This window comes from Petromyzon marinus, chromosome 29, assembly GCF_048934315.1.
Source record: "Petromyzon marinus isolate PM22_M1 ecotype Great Lakes invasive population chromosome 29, UKy_Petmar_22M1.pri1.0, whole genome shotgun sequence".
Classification (NCBI taxonomy): Eukaryota; Metazoa; Chordata; class Hyperoartia; order Petromyzontiformes; family Petromyzontidae; genus Petromyzon; species Petromyzon marinus.
In genome coordinates this window covers 11664024-11686618 of record NC_133695.1, presented here as the reverse complement: position 1 = coordinate 11686618, position 22595 = coordinate 11664024, and the positions used below count along the sequence as shown (strand labels likewise).

At 43.7% G+C, this 22595-nt stretch overlaps 1 protein-coding gene across 1 annotated transcript in view; it reads right to left on the bottom strand.

Moving 5' to 3' along the window:
• Nucleotides 1-3971, bottom strand: part of LOC116947159 (cyclin-dependent kinase-like 1) — a 45580-nt gene extending 41609 nt beyond the window's left edge. The window contains exon 1 of the mRNA XM_032962603.2: nucleotides 3431-3971. The gene's annotated coding sequence lies outside the window, so the exon portion shown is untranslated. The remainder of the gene's footprint in view (nucleotides 1-3430) is intronic.
• Between the last annotated feature and the right edge of the window lie 18624 nt (nucleotides 3972-22595).

Sequence of the window (22595 nt, the reverse complement as noted above, 5' to 3'; positions counted from 1 at the left end):
GCAGTAGATAACTCAGTAAGGTGGGAGGCACAGCAACATCCAGATACACCACCAGATAGCAGTAGATAACTCAGTAAGGTGGGAGGCACAGCAACATCCAGATACACCACCAGATAGCAGTAGATAACTCAGTAAGGTGGGAGGCACAGTAACATCCAGAGACGCCACCAGATAGCAGTAGATAACTCAGTAAGGTGGGAGTCACAGCAACATCCAGATACACCACCAGATAGCAGTAGATAACTCAGTAAGGTGGGAGGCGCAGCAACATCCAGAGACACCACCAGATAGCAGTAGATACCTCAGTACGGTGGGAGGGACAGCAACATCCAGAGACACCACCAGATGTCAGTAGATAACTCAGTAAGGTGGGAGACGCAGTAACATCCAGATACACCACCAGATGTCAGTAGATAACTCAGTAAGGTGGGAGTCACAGTAACATCCAGATACACCACCAGATAGCAGTAGATAACTCAGTAAGGTGGGAGGCACAGCAACATCCAGATACACCACCAGATGTCAGTAGATAACTCAGTAAGGTGGGAGTCACAGCAACATCCAGATACACCACCAGATAGCAGTAGATAACTCAGTAAGGTGGGAGTCACAGCAACATCCAGATACACCACCAGATAGCAGTAGATAACGCAGTAAGGTGGGAGTCACAGCAACATCCAGATACACCACCAGATAGCAGTAGATAACTCAGTAAGGTGGGAGGCACAGCAACATCCAGAGACACCACCAGATAGTAGATAACTCAGTAAGGTGGGAGGCACAGCAACATCCAGATACACCACCAGATAGCAGTAGATAACTCAGTAAGGTGGGAGTCACAGTAACATCCAGATACACCACCAGATGTCAGTAGATAACTCAGTAAGGTGGGAGGCACAGCAACATCCAGATACACCACCAGATAGCAGTAGATAACTCAGTAAGGTGGGAGGCACACTAACATCCAGAGACACCACCAGATAGCAGTAGATAACTCAGTAAGGTGGGAGGCACAGCAACATCCAGATACACCACCAGATAGCAGTAGATAACTCAGTAAGGTGGGAGTCACAGTAACATCCAGATACACCACCAGATGTCAGTAGATAACTCAGTAAGGTGGGAGGCACAGCAACATCCAGATACACCACCAGATAGCAGTAGATAACTCAGTAAGGTGGGAGGCACAGCAACATCCAAAGACACCACCAGATAGCAGTAGATAACTCAGTAAGGTGGGAGGCACAGCAACATCCAGATACACCACCAGATAGCAGTAGATAACTCAGTAAGGTGGGAGGCACAGCAACATCCAGATACACCACCAGATAGCAGTAGATAACTCAGTAAGGTGGGAGTCACAGCAACATCCAGATACACCACCAGATAGCAGTAGATAACGCAGTAAGGTGGGAGTCACAGCAACATCCAGATACACCACCAGATAGCAGTAGATAACTCAGTAAGGTGGGAGGCACAGCAACATCTATAGACACCACCAGATAGCAGTAGATAACTCAGTAAGGTGGGAGGCACAGTAACATCTAGATACACCACCAGATAGCAGTAGATAACTCAGTAAGGTGGGATTCACAGTAACATCCAGATACACCACCAGATAGCGGTAGATAACTCAGTAAGGTGGGAGGCGCAGTAACATCCAGATACACCACCAGATAGCAGTAGATAACTCAGTAAGGTGGGAGGCACAGCAACATCCAGATACACAACCAGATAGTAGTAGATAACTCAGTAAGGTGGGAGGCACAGTAACATCCAGAGACACCACCAGATAGCAGTAGATAACTCAGAAAGGTGGGAGGTGCAGTAACATCCAGATACACCACCAGATAGCAGTAGATTACTCAATAAGCCATACGCATTGGTCAGCAACCTGCTTGGCATATTGCGATTCGTTCACCGCCTCTTCACTCCCGTCCCTGTAGCTTGTGTCACAATTTGGGCGCTGGCGGTGGCGAGATGTTAACTGCGTCGCCTAGTAGACAGGAGGTCTTGGGTTTGATCACGAACCTGAGGCATGTATATTTGGAATTTGCGTGACTCTCTCTCCCCGTGGTCGCATGGTCCTCGGGTTTTACCCTCCACATTTAGAATCAAAATGCCTTCAGTATTTGACTGCTATACATTTCCACGCGATAAGCCACTTCGTTGAGCTATCATTTTCGATAGCCAGTTCACTTCTGAAAAAGAGCTATACAGCTCAGTGAGCCATATGTGTGTCAAATGTGCAAATATATAGTAATAGCGGTGATCTCTACAATATTCCACAACCCTCACACTCTTAATACAATAATTCACTTTACGTCCAAATACTTTTGCTCAGGTTCCCACGTTTTGCTCAGGATCATGCACGTGAAGATGGATCAACTGTGTGAACATACGACCACGGAACACACACCAACAACTCAATGCCCGATTAACATATGCGGAGGAGGGGTCATCATGACCACCACAGTGACACACAATTCTGCTTCACGCGACGCAATAACCACCTCAATGTAAAGTTACAGCAGTTTGTCGACATCAACATCGGCCATCCGAAGAAGACAGAGATCTATAGATTCACACTGAGACCCATGGACTCATATGTAGACCCATGGACTCACACAGAGATCTATCGATTCACACTGAGACCCATTGACTCACATAGAGACCCACAGACTCAGAGATCTATAGATTCACACTGAGACCCATAGACTGGATCGAGACCCATAGACTCACACAGAATCTATAGATTCACACTGAGACTTATGGACTCACATGGCAACCACAGACTCACACAGAGATCTATAGATTCACACTGACACCCATAGACTCACATAGCGACTACCGAATCACACAGATCTATAGATTCACACAGACCCACAGCCTGCATAGAGACCCATAGACTCACACAGAGATCTATATATTCACACTGAGACCCATAGATTGACATACAGACCCATGGACTCGCACAGATCTATAGATTCACACTGAGACCCATAGACTCACATAGACACCCACAGACTCGCACATAGATCTATAGATTCACACTGAGACCCATAGACTCACATAGAGACCCGCAGACTCACACATAGATCTTTAGATTCACACTGAGACCCATAGACTCACACAGATATCTATAGATCAACATCAGCCATACGAAGAAGACGATGTGAACCCCACAGAGAAAATACCGTAATCCTCCAGATTATAAGACGTTCCAGAATGTAAGACGCACCCCGATACTCCGCGGCCCAAGTGTCAATAATACACTTAAAGAAATATGGTCCACGCACGTTCACAACAAACACACTGATTAGATTATAGGACGCATCCCCAAACCTTTCCTTTAAAATACAGAAGAGGGGGGAGGGCAAGTGCCTCGTGTATTCCGGGGGACACGGTCACAGTCCCACATTCTACTCACCGTGTCGGCGTGATGTTGTGTGGCGTCTCCCTTCAACCACGCTGCATCGCCTCTATGGGTGGTGATGCTCCCTGCTTCATCGGCTGCGTGGTGGGGCCACTGTGTCAACCCTCACTTGAGTCACCCCTGGCTTGGATCAAACCTGGCTTGAGTCAGCCCTGGCTTGAGTCCGCTGTGGCTTGAGTCAGCCCTGGCTTGGATCAAACCTGGCTTGAGTCAGCCCTGGGTTAAGTCAGCCCTGGCTTTAATCCGCCTTGGGCTTGAATCGGCCGTGGCTTGAGTCACCCCTGGCTTGAGTCACCTCTGGCTTAAGTCAGCCTTGGCTTGAGTCGGATCTGGCTTGAGTCAGCCCTCAGTTGAGTCACCACCGCTGGCTTGAGTCACCCGTGGCTTGAATCGACCCTGCAGGCTTGTGTGTGGTGGCTGCTTGTCCCAAACGCTCAGCGTGCCCAGGTGACCGCGTAGATGCTCACTGCTCAGCCACCACCTGTGTGTGTGTGCGTGTGTGGTGTGTGCGCCTGATTGTTACTCGTGATTACTCAGCGTGGGGTGGTGAAAGAAGAGGCAGGAGGTAGCGGGGAGGTGGGTGCTGGGCAAGAGAAGCATTGTGAAGAGAGGAGGGCGGGGGGGTGAAGGGTTACACGAGATGATGATGATGAGGATCATGATGAGCGGCAGCTCGCTCTTCTCAACGCTCTGGGCAATGGGCAAGCAGCTCTCGTGGATGCGTTGGTTTACTATTCGAGGGTGTCACATCTGCCTATCAATTAGAACTATGCTACTGTTAATTATCACACGTAATTATTTATTTGTAAACTATTACCGTATCGCTCCGCTTAGTAAGACTGCCCCCTAACGTTGCGCACGGCGTCAAGCCCATCAACACCCACCACGACACCCCCAACACCCACCACGACACCCCCAACACCCACCACGACACCCCCAACACCCACCACGACACCCCCAACACCCACCACGACACCCCCAACACCCACCACGACACCCCCAACACCCACCACGACACCCCCAACACCCACCACGACACCCCCAACTCGTGCCCGGCTACAGTGCCGGATTATCCCAGTAGCAAAAGTAGCCACATATGTTGTAGCCACTACATATATGTAGTGACTGCTATGTAGTAGCTACTACATATATGTAGTGACTGCTATGTAGTAGCTACTACATATATGTAGTGACTGCTATGTAGTAGCCACTGCTATGTAGTAGCCACTACATATGTAGTAGCTACTACATAGCCACTACATATATGTAGCTAAATGCTTTCAAACTATCAATTCCGGTTCAGTGATTCTGCACTTGCTCTATTACTATAGTACTATACCGCCTTCAACTTTTACGAACGACTGGGTGTTTAAGGTTAGCGATTTGTCGTATTATCCGGCTGTATAGGAAATGAAAAAATACAATTACTTCACTATGCACGTGAGACATTGACGTGTTGTAATATGCACGTGTTTTTGTTTAATTTAGGGCCTCTTTATAACATACTAGCTTTACTACCCGGCTTCGCCCGGGGACTTGCATTCACCACGGCCGGCCGCCTTTGTCTCCCCAGTCGCGATGTTGACACACCACACCACTTACTCGTTTGAGGCTAAGTCAACCTAGGCGAGGCCCAGCACCCGTTGAGGCAAGACGCATACAACGACTCAGTGCCCGAATTCGCAAATACGACGGAGGAGGCATCGCCACAGCCATTCCCTCACCCAAATTATCCGGCACATAGCAGCACCTCGATGTAACATTACAGCCGTCGCTCTGCATCAACACGTATGTATGACGAACTTCTTTCGCACCGTACGTAGCCAACCGTGCTAATCGGGTGTCTTGCTGGGGAAGGACAACAAACTAAACACAATAAGCAGTTTTAAAGAAATTAGTTTGTCAATCAAGATGATGCTTTAAAAGTGCGTAGCTCCAGCGGCTTCCGAATATCGGGAGGAACGTTCCAGACGGCCGCAGAAGCGCAGCTGACAGCGCGCGAAGCAGTGACCGTCTTTGTCGTCATCATCATCATCATCACTCATCTTGTTGTCATCATCATCAACCGTCTTTGTCGTCATCATCATCATCACTCATCTTGTTGTCATCATCATCAACCGTCTTTGTCGTCATCATCATCATCACTCATCGTGTTGTCATCATCATCAACCGTCTTTGTCGTCATCATCATCACTCATCTTGTTGTCATCATCACTCATCTTGTTGTCATCATCATCAACCGTCTTTGTCGTTATCATCATCATCACTCATCTTGTTGTCATCATCATCAACCGTCTTTGTTGTTATCATCATCATCACTCATCTTGTTGTCATCATCATCAACCGTCTTTGTCGTCATCATCATCACTCATCTTGTTGTCATCATCATCAACCGTCTTTGTCGTCATCATCATCACTCATCTTGTTGTCATCATCATCAACCGTCTTTGTCGTCATCATCATCACTCATCTTGTTGTCATCATCATCAACCGTCTTTGTCGTCATCATCATCACTCATCTTGTTGTCATCATCATCATCATCAACCGTCTTTGTCGTCGTCGTCGTCATCATCATCATCACTCATCTTGTTGTCATCATCATCACCCGTCTTTGTCGTCATCAGCCACACGACGACGACAACGACGAAGAAGCTAACAGCACTTGCCCCAACAGCCTGTCAAGGCTACACGGGTGGAGGAGTAGCGTGGGTCTTTGGTGTGACCAACGCACGGAGTGTGGCTGAGAGAGAGAGGGGGGGGGTGGAGGTGCTACGGATGCTGGGTGACTGTGTTTGTGTTGTGCAGCGCCTTTGAATGGCCTCTTCGCGCCTGGGGCCGCCGGCATGGTGTTTGCTTAGCGCCCACAAAAGTTGCACGCGCGAACAAACACGAGGGCGACTTTTTTTTGCTCTCGGCTCAGTCGTTGTGGTGCGACCCCCCCCCCCGCCTCTCTCTGTGACCCACGCGGGTCCCCTGGACGCCGCTCACCCTGACAATGCACAACACCGACTCACTGTAGCAGACTCGCACAAACATTATTGCGCCAAAGTCCTCTGGGGGTGGTGGGAGAAAACAAATCGTGATTTCATCAATGTTTTTTTTTATAGTTTTAACTGGCCCGTAAAGAGGCATGCCGATGCACGCAATTCGGTGGGTCTCTGTATTTATCTGTGGTGGTGCGTTGGTATTCTGCTGCTGCTGCTGCTGATAACGCCACAATTCGTTCCAGGGAGGTACTTGGAATTTAGTCACGTGCATTTTTTTTTAGTTTGTAACGATAATCATCATCTGTTTAAAAATGTTGAAGCGGGAATATTTTATCAGTCTCGGACCGCCACACATCACACCACTTTTCATGCCAGTTTACATGTAAACATTTAAAGTGTACGTGTCAAAATCATACCAGTTTACATGTCAACATTTAAAGTCTACGTGTCAAAATCCTCGAGCAGTTGGGAGGATTCCAAACCTTTTCATAAACGAGAGATAAGGACAATGCGTCGCTAACGATGATGATTATTCCACCTTTATTGGGAATAAACTGGATCAGCGGTCGGCAACATTGCCCTTATACCAACATTCCCCATATATTTACATTGCCCATAGATTAACATTGCCCATAGATTAACATTGCCCATAGACTTACATTGCCCATAGACTTACATTGCCCATAGAGTAAAATTTCCCATAGACTAACATTGCCCATATACTAACATTGTCCTTAGACCAACATTCCCCATTTATTTACTCGGCCCATAGATTAACATTGTCCATAGACTAACATTGCCCATAGACTTACATTGCCCAAAGAGTAAAATTGCCAAAAGACTAACATTGCCCATAGACTAACATTGCCCATAGAGTAAAATTTCCCATAGACTTACATTGCCCTTAGACTAAGATTGCCCATAGAGTAAAATTTCCCATAGACTAACATTGCTCATAGACTAACATTGCCCATAGAGTAAAATTGCCCATAGACTAACATTGCCCATAGACTTACATTGCCCATAGACTAACACTGCCCATGGACTAACATTGCCGATAGACTTACATTGCCCATAGACTAACATTGCCTATATACTAACATTTCCGATAGACTAACATTGCCGATATACTTACATTGCCCATAGACTAACATTGCCTATATACTAACATTGCCGATAGACTAACATTGCCGATAGACTAACATTGCCCATCCACTAACATTGCCCATACACTAACATTGCCCAAAGACTAACACTGTCCATAGACTAACATTGCCCATAGACTTACATTGCCCATAGACTAACACTGCCCATATACTAACATTGCCCATAGACTAACATTGCCATAGATTAACATTGCCCATAGACTAACACTGCCCATAGACTAACATTGCCCATAGACTTACATTGCCCATAGCTTAACATTGCCCATAGACTAACACTGCCCATAGACTTACATTGCCCATAGACTAACATTGCCCATAGGCTAACATTGCCCATCGGCAATGTTATTTTGGTTGCCGACCCTACAAGGAAGCTGCATGCCACAGATCTCCGATTAGCACGATTGCCTCCGCACGGCGCGAAAGAAGTCCAACGTACACGCAACGCAGAAATCACGCCTTCGAATCATTCGCGAGTGGGACCGAAATGCCACGAGCGGCTTTATTCACAGGAGGCGGCAAATACGAGCGGAAGCTCTGCCTTGCCTTGGAACGGCCCCTTGGCTTCAGTGGCGACGTTTCCATCGAACGAGGAACAGCCTCCAGACAATTCGCAGCGTGAAGCCGCCGTGCTCGGCGCCCTCTGTTGTAGCACGGAGTTAAACTGATGGCTTTAATCTAAGTTGTCTTGTGGTTGTTGTTGTAGTTGTTGTTTGACTTGCATCCCGCTGGGATATTTGTACACAGAGCGTTGGTGTGCGGTGCTTTTTTCTGGAAGATTTTGCTGGTTTTTCCTGGATTTTTCTGTTTGCGCATAGTCACTTTAAGATGTTTTTCTTGTTCATGTTTTTGTTTGTTGTGGTTGCACCCGATTCAAGAGCCGAATGGCTCACAGGGATCTACCAAATAAATGAAATTGAAAACTAAATGAAACTGAAACGCTTCTTTGCCTTCGCTTCTGAACGAGCAAGTGAAATAACTCTCTCGTCTGGGTCTCTCGGTAAAGGTCACGAAGACGGGTTCAAATAAATTACCAAAAAAACAACTCCGACGTTTCGATCGCTTGTGTTGCGATCGAAACGTCGGGGTTTAAAGAAATAATGTTTTACCTATCTACGTGACTTTACCGAAAGACCCAAAGACTATGAATTCCTGCAGTCACGAAAGCTTTAAGTCAAAATTGAACTGAAATCACCTCCCTCGCGGACAGCCCGTGAACTTGTGTCCGTCACGAGAAACAAGTTCCTCGTGACGGACAACGATGTGAAGACGATGATTGTTGTGACGATGTGAGGACATTGATTGTGACGATGTGAAGACATTGATTGTGACGATGTGAAGACGTTGATTGTTGTGACGATGTGAAGACGATGATTGTTGTGACGATGTGAGGACGTTTATTGTCGTGACGATGTGAGGACATTGATTGTTGTGACGATGTGAGGACATTGATTGTAACGATGTGAAGACATTGATTGTGACGATGTGAAGACGTTGATTGTTGTGACGATGTGAAGACGATGATTGTTGTGACGATGTGAGAACGTTGATTGTCGTGACGATGTGAGGACATTGATGTTGTGACGATGTGAGGACATTGATTGTAACGATGTGAAGACATTGATTGTGACGATGTGAAGACGTTGATTGTTGTGACGATGTGAAGACGTTGATTGTTATGACGATGTGAAGACATTGATTGTTGTGACGATGTGAAGACATTGATTGTTGTGACGATGTGAAGACGTTGATTGTTGTGATGATGTGAAGACGTTGATTGTTGTGACGATGTGAAGACGTTGATTGTTGTGACGATGTGAAGACATTGATTGTGACGATGTGAAGACATTGATTGTGACGATGTGAAGACGATGATTGTTGTGACGATGTGAAGACGATGATTGTCGTGACGATGTGAAGACGTTGATTGTGACGATGTGAAGACGTTGATTGTTGTGATGATGTGAAGACGTTGATTGTTGTGACGAGGTGAAGACTTTACTCGTTGTAACGATGTGAAGACGATGATTGTTGTGACGATGTGAATACATTGATTGTCGTGATGATGTGAAGACATTGATTGTTGTGACGATGTGAAGACATTGATTGTTGTGACGATGTGAAGACATTGATTGTGACGATGTGAAGACATTGATTGTTGTGACGATGTGAAGACATTGATTGTTGTGACGATGTGAAGACGATGATTGTTGTGACGATGTGAGGACGTTGATTGTTGTGACGATGTGAAGAGGATGATTGTTGTGACGATGTGAAGACGTTGATTGTCGTGATGATGTGAAGACGTTGATTGTTGTGATGATGTGAAGACATTGATTGCTGTGACGATGTGAAGACGTTGATTGTTGTGACGATGTGAAGACGATGATTGTTGTGACGATGTGAAGACATTGATTGTTGTGACGATGTGAAGGCGATGATTGTTGTGACGATGTGAAGACGATGATTGTTCTGACGATGTGAAGACGTTGATTTTCGTGACGATGTGAAGACGTTGATTGTTGTGACGATGTGAAGACATTGATTGTGATGATGTGAAGACATTGATTGCTGTGACGATGTGAAGACGTTGATTGTTGTGACGATGTGAAGACGATGATTGTTGTGAGGATGTGAAGACATTGATTGTTGTGACGATGTGAAGACATTGATTGTTGTGACGATGTGAAGACATTGATTGTTGTGACGATATGAAGACATTGATTGTTGTGACGATGTGAAGACGTTGATTGTGACGATGTGAAGACGTTGATTGTTGTGACGATGTGAAGACGTTGATTGTTGTGACGATGTGAAGACGATGATTGTTGTGACGATGTGAAGACGTTGATTGTTGTGACGATGTGAAGATGTTGATTGTTGTGATGATGTGAGGACGTTGATTGTCGTGACGATGTGAGGACATTGATTGTTGTGACGATGTGAGGACATTGATTGTAACGATGTGAAGACATTGATTGTGACGATGTGAAGACGTTGATTGTTGTGACGATGTGAAGACATTGATTGTTGTGACGATGTGAAGACATTGATTGTTGTGACGATGTGAAGACATTGATTGTGACGATGTGAAGACATTGATTGTGACGATGTGAAGACGTTGATTGTTGTGACGATGTGAAGATGATGATTGTTGTGACGATGTGAGGACGTTGATTGTCGTGACGATGTGAGGACATTGATTGTTGTGACGATGTGAGGACATTGATTGTAACGATGTGAAGACATTGATTGTGACGATGTGAAGACGTTGATTGTTGTGACGATGTGAAGACATTGATTGTTGTGACGATGTGAAGACGTTTATTGTTGTGATGATGTGAAGACATTGATTGTTGTGACGATGTGAAGGCGATGATTGTTGTGACGATGTGAAGACGTTGATTGTTGTGACGATGTGAAGACGTTGATTGTTGTGACGATGTGAAGACGTTGATTGTTGTGACGATGTGAAGACGTTGATTGTTGTGACGATGTGAAGATGTTGATTGTTGTGACGATGTGAGGACGTTGATTGTCGTGACGATGTGAGGACATTGATTGTTGTGACGATGTGAGGACATTGATTGTAACGATGTGAAGACATTGATTGTGACGATGTGAAGACGTTGATTGTTGTGAAGATGTGAAGACATTGATTGTTGTGACGATGTGAAGACATTGATTGTTGTGACGATGTGAAGACATTGATTGTGACGATGTGAAGACATTGATTGTGACGATGTGAAGACGTTGATTGTTGTGACGATGTGAAGATGATGATTGTTGTGACGATGTGAGGACGTTGATTGTCGTGACGATGTGAGGACATTGATTGTTGTGACGATGTGAGGACATTGATTGTAACGATGTGAAGACATTGATTGTGACGATGTGAAGACGTTGATTGTTGTGACGATGTGAAGACATTGATTGTTGTGACGATGTGAAGACGTTTATTGTTGTGATGATGTGAAGACATTGATTGTTGTGACGATGTGAAGACGTTGATTGTTGTGACAATGTGAAGACGTTGATTGTTGTGACGATGTGAAGACGTTGATTGTTGTGACGATGTGAAGACGTTGATTGTTGTGACGATGTGAAGACATTGATTGTGATGATGTGAAGATATTGATTGTGACGATGTGAAGACGATGATTGTCGTGACGATGTGAAGATGATGATTGTCGTGACGATGTGAAGACGTTGATTGTGACGATGTGAAGACGTTGATTGTTGTGATGATGTGAAGACGTTGATTGTTGTGACGATTTGAAGACGATGATTGTTGTGACGATGTGAAGACGATGATTGTTGTGACGATGTGAAGACGCTGATTGTCGTGACGATGTGAAGACGTTGATTGTTGTGACGATGTGAGGACGTTGATTGTTGTGACGATGTGAAGACGATGATTGTTGTGACGATGTGAAGACGTTGATTGTCGTGACGATGTGAAGACGTTGATTGTTGTGACGATGTGAAGACATTGATTGTGATGATGTGAAGACATTGATTGCTGTGACGATGTGAAGACGTTGATTGTTGTGACGATGTGAAGACGATGATTGTTGTGAGGATGTGAAGACATTGATTGTTGTGACGATGTGAAGACATTGATTGTTGTGACGATGTGAAGACATTGATTGTTGTGATGATATGAAGACATTGATTGTTGTGACGATGTGAAGACGTTGATTGTGACGATGTGAAGACGTTGATTGTTGTGACGATGTGAGGACGTTGATTGTCGTGACGATGTGAGGACATTGATTGTTGTGACGATGTGAGGACATTGATTGTAACGATGTGAAGACATTGATTGTGACGATGTGAAGACGTTGATTGTTGTGACGATGTGAAGACATTGATTGTTGTGACGATGTGAAGACATTGATTGTTGTGACGATGTGAAGACATTGATTGTGACGATGTGAAGACATTGATTGTGACGATGTGAAGACGTTGATTGTTGTGACGATGTGAAGATGATGATTGTTGTGACGATGTGAGGACGTTGATTGTCGTGACGATGTGAGGACATTGATTGTTGTGACGATGTGAGGACATTGATTGTAACGATGTGAAGACATTGATTGTGACGATGTGAAGACGTTGATTGTTGTGACGATGTGAAGACATTGATTGTTGTGACGATGTGAAGACGTTTATTGTTGTGATGATGTGAAGACATTGATTGTTGTGACGATGTGAAGACGTTGATTGTTGTGACAATGTGAAGACGTTGATTGTTGTGACGATGTGAAGACGTTGATTGTTGTGACGATGTGAAGACGTTGATTGTTGTGACGATGTGAAGACATTGATTGTGATGATGTGAAGATATTGATTGTGACGATGTGAAGACGATGATTGTCGTGACGATGTGAAGATGATGATTGTCGTGACGATGTGAAGACGTTGATTGTGACGATGTGAAGACGTTGATTGTTGTGATGATGTGAAGACGTTGATTGTTGTGACGATTTGAAGACGATGATTGTTGTGACGATGTGAAGACGATGATTGTTGTGACGATGTGAAGACGCTGATTGTCGTGACGATGTGAAGACGTTGATTGTTGTGACGATGTGAGGACGTTGATTGTTGTGACGATGTGAAGACGATGATTGTTGTGACGATGTGAAGACGTTGATTGTCGTGACGATGTGAAGACGTTGATTGTTGTGACGATGTGAAGACATTGATTGTGATGATGTGAAGACATTGATTGCTGTGACGATGTGAAGACGTTGATTGTTGTGACGATGTGAAGACGATGATTGTTGTGAGGATGTGAAGACATTGATTGTTGTGACGATGTGAAGACATTGATTGTTGTGACGATGTGAAGACATTGATTGTTGTGATGATATGAAGACATTGATTGTTGTGACGATGTGAAGACGTTGATTGTGACGATGTGAAGACGTTGATTGTTGTGACGATGTGAAGACGTTGATTGTTGTGACGATGTGAAGACGTTGATTGTTGTGACGATGTGAAGACGTTGATTGTTGTGACGATGTGAAGATGTTGATTGTTGTGACGATGTGAGGACGTTGATTGTCGTGACGATGTGAGGACATTGATTGTTGTGACGATGTGAGGACATTGATTGTAACGATGTGAAGATGTTGATTGTTGTGACGATGTGAGGACATTGATTGTTGTGACGATGTGAGGACATTGATTGTAACGATGTGAAGACATTGATTGTGACGATGTGAAGACGTTGATTGTTGTGACGATGTGAAGACATTGATTGTTGTGACGATGTGAAGACATTGATTGTTGTGACGATGTGAAGACATTGATTGTGACGATGTGAAGACATTGATTGTGACGATGTGAAGACGTTGATTGTTGTGACGATGTGAAGATGATGATTGTTGTGACGATGTGAGGACGTTGATTGTCGTGACGATGTGAGGACATTGATTGTTGTGACGATGTGAGGACATTGATTGTAACGATGTGAAGACATTGATTGTGACGATGTGAAGACGTTGATTGTTGTGACGATGTGAAGACATTGATTGTTGTGACGATGTGAAGACGTTTATTGTTGTGATGATGTGAAGACATTGATTGTTGTGACGATGTGAAGACGTTGATTGTTGTGACAATGTGAAGACGTTGATTGTTGTGACGATGTGAAGACGTTGATTGTTGTGACGATGTGAAGACGTTGATTGTTGTGACGATGTGAAGACATTGATTGTGATGATGTGAAGACATTGATTGTGACGATGTGAAGACGATGATTGTCGTGACGATGTGAAGATGATGATTGTCGTGACGATGTGAAGACGTTGATTGTGACGATGTGAAGACGTTGATTGTTGTGATGATGTGAAGACGTTGATTGTTGTGACGATTTGAACACGATGATTGTTGTGACGATGTGAAGACGATGATTGTTGTGACGATGTGAAGACGCTGATTGTCGTGACGATGTGAAGACGTTGATTGTTGTGACGATGTGAGGACGTTGATTGTTGTGACGATGTGAAGACGATGATTGTTGTGACGATGTGAAGACGTTGATTGTCGTGACGATGTGAAGACGTTGATTGTTGTGACGATGTGAAGACATTGATTGTGATGATGTGAAGACATTGATTGCTGTGACGATGTGAAGACGTTGATTGTTGTGACGATGTGAAGACGATGATTGTTGTGACGATGTGAAGACATTGATTGTTGTGACGATGTGAAGATGATGATTGTTGTGACGATGTGAAGACGATGATTGTTGTGACGATGTGAAGACGATGATTGTTGTGACGATGTGAAGACGTTGATTGTCGTGACGATGTGAAGACGTTGATTGTTGTGACGATGTGAAGACATTGATTGTGATGATGTGAAGACATTGATTGCTGTGACGATGTGAAGACGTTGATTGTTGTGACGATGTGAAGACGATGATTGTTGTGACGATGTGAAGACGTTGATTGTTGTGACGATGTGAAGACGTTGATTGTTGTGACGATGTGAAGACGTTGATTGTTGTGACGATGTGAAGACGTTGATTGTTGTGATGACGTGAAGACATTGATTGTCGTGACGATGTGAAGACATTGATTGTCGTGACGATGTGAAGACGTTGATTGTTGTGACGATGTGAAGACGTTGATTGTTGTGACGATGTGAAGACGTTGATTGTTGTGACGATGTGAAGACGTTGATCGTGACGACGTGAAGACATTGATTGTTGTGACGATGTGAAGACGTTGATTGTTGTGACGATGTGAAGACATTGATTGTTGTGACGATGTGAAGACGTTGATTGTGACGATGTGAAGACATTGATTGTTGTGACGATGTGAAGACGGTGATTGTTGTGACGACGTGAAGACATTGATTGTTGTGACGATGTGAAGACGATGATTGTTGTGACGATGTGAAGACGATGATTGTTGTGACGATGTGAAGACGTTTATTGTTGTGACGATGTGAAGACATTGATTGTTGTGACGATGTGAAGACGGTGATTGTTGTGACGACGTGAAGACATTGATTGTTGTGACGATGTGAAGACATTGATTGTTGTGACGATGTGAAGACGATGATTGTTGTGACGACGTGAAGACATTGATTGTTGTGACGATGTGAAGACGTTGATTGTTGTGACGATGTGAAGACGTTGATTGTTGTGATGACGTGAAGACATTGATTGTTGTGACGATGTGAAGACATTGATTGTCGTGACGATGTGAAGACGTTGATTGTTGTGACGATGTGAAGACGTTGATTGTTGTGACGATGTGAAGACGTTGATTGTTGTGACGATGTGAAGACGTTGATTGTGACGACGTGAAGACATTGATTGTTGTGACGATGTGAAGACGTTGATTGTTGTGATGATGTGAAGACATTGATTGTTGTGACGATGTGAAGACGTTGATTGTGACGATGTGAAGACATTGATTGTTGTGACGATGTGAAGACGGTGATTGTTGTGACGACGTGAAGACATTGATTGTTGTGACGATGTGAAGACGATGATTGTTGTGACGATGTGAAGACGATGATTGTTGTGACGATGTGAAGACGTTGATTGTTGTGACGATGTGAAGACATTGATTGTTGTGACGATGTGAAGACGGTGATTGTTGTGACGACGTGAAGACATTGATTGTTGTGACGATGTGAAGACATTGATTGTTGTGACGATGTGAAGACGATGATTGTTGTGACGATGTGAAGACGCTGATTGTCGTGACGATGTGAAGACGTTGATTGTTGTGACGATGTGAGGACGTTGATTGTTGTGACGATGTGAAGACGATGATTGTTGTGACGATGTGAAGACGTTGATTGTCGTGACGATGTGAAGACGTTGATTGTTGTGACGATGTGAAGACATTGATTGTGATGATGTGAAGACATTGATTGCTGTGACGATGTGAAGACGTTGATTGTTGTGACGATGTGAAGACGATGATTGTTGTGACGATGTGAAGACATTGATTGTTGTGACGATGTGAAGATGATGATTGTTGTGACGATGTGAAGACGATGATTGTTGTGACGATGTGAAGACGTTGATTGTGACGATGTGAAGACATTGATTGTTGTGACGATGTGAAGACGGTGATTGTTGTGACGACGTGAAGACATTGATTGTTGTGACGATGTGAAGACGATGATTGTTGTGACGATGTGAAGACGATGATTGTTGTGACGATGTGAAGACGTTTATTGTTGTGACGATGTGAAGACATTGATTGTTGTGACGATGTGAAGACGGTGATTGTTGTGACGACGTGAAGACATTGATTGTTGTGACGATGTGAAGACATTGATTGTTGTGACGATGTGAAGACGATGATTGTTGTGACGACGTGAAGACATTGATTGTTGTGACGATGTGAAGACGTTGATTGTTGTGACGATGTGAAGACGTTGATTGTTGTGATGACGTGAAGACATTGATTGTTGTGACGATGTGAAGACATTGATTGTCGTGACGATGTGAAGACGTTGATTGTTGTGACGATGTGAAGACGTTGATTGTTGTGACGATGTGAAGACGTTGATTGTTGTGACGATGTGAAGACGTTGATTGTGACGACGTGAAGACATTGATTGTTGTGACGATGTGAAGACGTTGATTGTTGTGATGATGTGAAGACATTGATTGTTGTGACGATGTGAAGACGTTGATTGTGACGATGTGAAGACATTGATTGTTGTGACGATGTGAAGACGGTGATTGTTGTGACGACGTGAAGACATTGATTGTTGTGACGATGTGAAGACGATGATTGTTGTGACGATGTGAAGACGATGATTGTTGTGACGATGTGAAGACGTTGATTGTTGTGACGATGTGAAGACATTGATTGTTGTGACGATGTGAAGACGGTGATTGTTGTGACGACGTGAAGACATTGATTGTTGTGACGATGTGAAGACATTGATTGTTGTGACGATGTGAAGACGATGATTGTTGTGACGATGTGAAGACGCTGATTGTCGTGACGATGTGAAGACGTTGATTGTTGTGACGATGTGAGGACGTTGATTGTTGTGACGATGTGAAGACGATGATTGTTGTGACGATGTGAAGACGTTGATTGTCGTGACGATGTGAAGACGTTGATTGTTGTGACGATGTGAAGACATTGATTGTGATGATGTGAAGACATTGATTGCTGTGACGATGTGAAGACGTTGATTGTTGTGACGATGTGAAGACGATGATTGTTGTGACGATGTGAAGACATTGATTGTTGTGACGATGTGACGATGATGATTGTTGTGACGATGTGAAGACGATGATTGTTGTGACGATGTGAAGACGTTGATTGTCGTGACGATGTGAAGACGTTGATTGTTGTGACGATGTGAAGACATTGATTGTGATGATGTGAAGACATTGATTGCTGTGACGATGTGAAGACGTTGATTGTTGTGACGATGTGAAGACGATGATTGTTGTGACGATGTGAAGACGTTGATTGTTGTGACGATGTGAAGACGTTGATTGTTGTGACGATGTGAAGACGTTGATTGTTGTGACGATGTGAAGACGTTGATTGTTGTGATGACGTGAAGACATTGATTGTTGTGACGATGTGAAGACATTGATTGTCGTGACGATGTGAAGACGTTGATTGTTGTGACGATGTGAAGACGTTGATTGTTGTGACGATGTGAAGACGTTGATTGTTGTGACGATGTGAAGACGTTGATTGTGACGACGTGAAGACATTGATTGTTGTGACGATGTGAAGACGTTGATTGTTGTGACGATGTGAAGACATTGATTGTTGTGACGATGTGAAGACGTTGATTGTGACGATGTGAAGACATTGATTGTTGTGACGATGTGAAGACGGTGATTGTTGTGACGACGTGAAGACATTGATTGTTGTGACGATGTGAAGACGATGATTGTTGTGACGATGTGAAGACGATGATTGTTGTGACGATGTGAAGACGTTGATTGTTGTGACGATGTGAAGACATTGATTGTTGTGACGATGTGAAGACGGTGATTGTTGTGACGACGTGAAGACATTGATTGTTGTGACGATGTGAAGACATTGATTGTTGTGACGATGTGAAGACGATGATTGTTGTGACGACGTGAAGACATTGATTGTTGTGACGATGTGAAGACGTTGATTGTTGTGACGATGTGAAGACGTTGATTGTTGTGATGACGTGAAGACATTGATTGTTGTGACGATGTGAAGACATTGATTGTCGTGACGATGTGAAGACGTTGATTGTTGTGACGATGTGAAGACGTTGATTGTTGTGACGATGTGAAGACGTTGATTGTTGTGACGATGTGAAGACGTTGATTGTGACGACGTGAAGACATTGATTGTTGTGACGATGTGAAGACGTTGATTGTTGTGACGATGTGAAGACATTGATTGTTGTGACGATGTGAAGACGTTGATTGTGACGATGTGAAGACATTGATTGTTGTGACGATGTGAAGACGGTGATTGTTGTGACGACGTGAAGACATTGATTGTTGTGACGATGTGAAGACGATGATTGTTGTGACGATGTGAAGACGATGATTGTTGTGACGATGTGAAGACGTTGATTGTTGTGACGATGTGAAGACATTGATTGTTGTGACGATGTGAAGACGGTGATTGTTGTGACGACGTGAAGACATTGATTGTTGTGACGATGTGAAGACATTGATTGTTGTGACGATGTGAAGATGATGATTGTTGTGACGACGTGAAGACATTGATTGTTGTGACGATGTGAAGACGTTGATTGTCGTGACGATGTGAAGACATTGATTGTCGTGACGACGTGAAGACATTGATTGTCGTGACGACGTGAAGACATTGATTGTTGTGACGATGTGAAGACGATGATTGTTGTGACGATGTGAAGACGTTGATTGTTGTGACGATGTGAAGACGTTGATTGTTGTGATGATGTGAAGATGTTGATTGTTGTGACGATGTGAAGACGTTGATTGTTGTGACGATGTGAAGACGTTGATTGTTGTGACGATGTGAAGACGTTGATTGTTGTGACGATGTGAAGACGTTGGTTGTGACGATGTGAAGACGTTGATTGTTGTGACGATGTGAAGACGATGATTGTTGTGACGATGTGAAGACGATGATTGTCGTGACGATGTGAAAACGTTGATTGTCGTGACGATGTGAAGACGTTGATTGTTGTGACGATGTGAAGACATTGATTGTGATGATGTGAAGACATTGATTGCTGTGACGATGTGAAGACGTTGATTGTTGTGACGATGTGAAGATGATGATTGTTGTGACGATATGAAGGCATTGATTGTTGTGACGATGTGAAGACATTGATTGTTGTGACGATGTGAAGACATTGATTGTTGTGACGATGTGAAGACGTTGATTGTTGTGATGATGTGAAGACGTTGATTGTTCTGACGATGTGAAGACGTTGATTGTTGTGACGATGTGAAGACGTTGATTGTTGTGACGATGTGAAGACGTTGATTGTTGTGACGACGTGAAGACATTGATTGTTGTGACGATGTGAAGACATTGATTGTCGTGACGATGTGAAGACGTTGATTGTTGTGACGATGTGAAGACGTTGATTGTTGTGACGATGTGAAGACGTTGATTGTTGTGACGATGTGAAGACGTTGATTGTGACGACGTGAAGACATTGATTGTTGTGACGATGTGAAGACGATGATTGTTGTGACGATGTGAAGACGATGATTGTTGTGACGATGTGAAGACGTTGATTGTTGTGACGATGTGAAGACATTGATTGTTGTGACGATGTGAAGACGGTGATTGTTGTGACGACGTGAAGACATTGATTGTTGTGATGATGTGAAGACATTGATTGTTGTGACGATGTGAAGACGATGATTGTTGTGACGATGTGAAGACGATGATTGTTGTGACGATGTGAAGACATTGATTATTGTGACGATGTGAAGACATTGATTGTTGTGATGATGTGAAGACATTGATTGTTGTGACGATGTGAAGACGTTGATTGTTGTGACGATGTGAAGACGTTGATTGTTGTGACGATGTGAAGACGTTGATTGTTGTGACGATGGGAAGACGTTGATTGTTGTGACGATGTGAAGACGTTGATTGTTGTGACGACGTGAAGACATTGATTTTTTTGACGATGTGAAGACATTGATTGTCGTGACGATGTGAAGACGTTGATTGTTGTGACGATGTGAAGACGTTGATTGTTGTGACGATGTGAAGACGTTGATTGTTGTGACGATGTGAAGACGTTGATTGTGACGACGTGAAGACATTGATTGTTGTGACGATGTGAAGACGATGATTGTTGTGACGATGTGAAGACGATGATTGTTGTGACGATGTGAAGACGTTGATTGTTGTGACGATGTGAAGACATTGATTGTTGTGACGATGTGAAGACGGTGATTGTTGTGACGACGTGAAGACATTGATTGTTGTGACGATGTGAAGACATTGATTGTTGTGACGATGTGAAGACGATGATTGTTGTGACGACGTGAAGACATTGATTGTTGTGACGATGTGAAGACGTTGATTGTCGTGACGATGTGAAGACATTGATTGTCGTGACGACGTGAAGACATTGATTGTCGTGACGACGTGAAGACATTGATTGTTGTGACGATGTGAAGACGATGATTGTTGTGACGATGTGAAGACGTTGATTGTTGTGACGATGTGAAGACGTTGATTGTTGTGACGATGTGAAGACGTTGATTGTTGTGACGATGTGAAGACGTTGATTGTTGTGACGATGTGAAGACGTTGATTGTTGTGACGATGTGAAGACGTTGGTTGTGACGATGTGAAGACGTTGATTGTTGTGACGATGTGAAGACGATGATTGTTGTGACGATGTGAAGACGATGATTGTCGTGACGATGTGAAGACGTTGATTGTGACGATGTGAAGACATTGATTGTTGTGACGATGTGAAGACATTGATTGTTGTGACGATGTGAAGACGTTGATTGTTGTGACGATGTGAAGACATTGATTGTCGTGACGACGTGAAGACATTGATTGTTGTGATGACGTGAAGACATTGATTGTTGTGACGATGTGAAGACGATGATTGTTGTGACGATGTGAAGACGTTGATTGTTGTGACGATGTGAAGACGTTGATTGTTGTGATGATGTGAAGACGTTGATTGTTGTGACGATGTGAAGACGTTGATTGTTGTGACGATGTGAAGACGTTGATTGTTGTGACGATGTGAAGACGTTGATTGTGACGATGGGAAGACGTTGATTTTTGTGACGATGTGAAGACGATGATTGTCGTGACGATGTGAAGACGTTGATTGTCGTGACGATGTGAAGACGTTGATTGTTGTGACGATGTGAAGACATTGATTGTGATGATGTGAAGACATTGATTGCTGTGACGATGTTAAGACGTTGATTGTTGTGACGATGTGAAGACGATGATTGTTGTGACGATGTGAAGACATTGATTGTTGTGACGATGTGAAGACATTGATTGTTGTGACGATGTGAAGACGATGATTGTTGTGACGATGTGAAGACGTTGATTGTTGTGATGATGTGAAGACGTTGATTGTTGTGACGATGTGAAGACGTTGATTGTTGTGACGATGTGAAGACGTTGATTGTTGTGACGATGTGAAGACGTTGATTGTTGTGACGATGTGAAGACGTTGGTTGTGACGATGTGAAGACATTGATTGTTGTGACGATGTGAAGACGATGATTGTTGTGACGATGTGAAGACGTTGATTGTGATGATGTGAAGACATTGATTGTTGTGACGATGTGAAGACATTGATTGTTGTGACGATGTGAAGATGTTGATTGTTGTGACGATGTGAAGACATTGATTGTCGTGACGACGTGAAGACATTGATTGTTGTGATGACGTGAAGACATTGATTGTTGTGACAATGTGAAGACGATGATTGTTGTGACGATGTGAAGACGTTGATTGTTGTGACGATGTGAAGACGTTGATTGTTGTGATGATGTGAAGACGTTG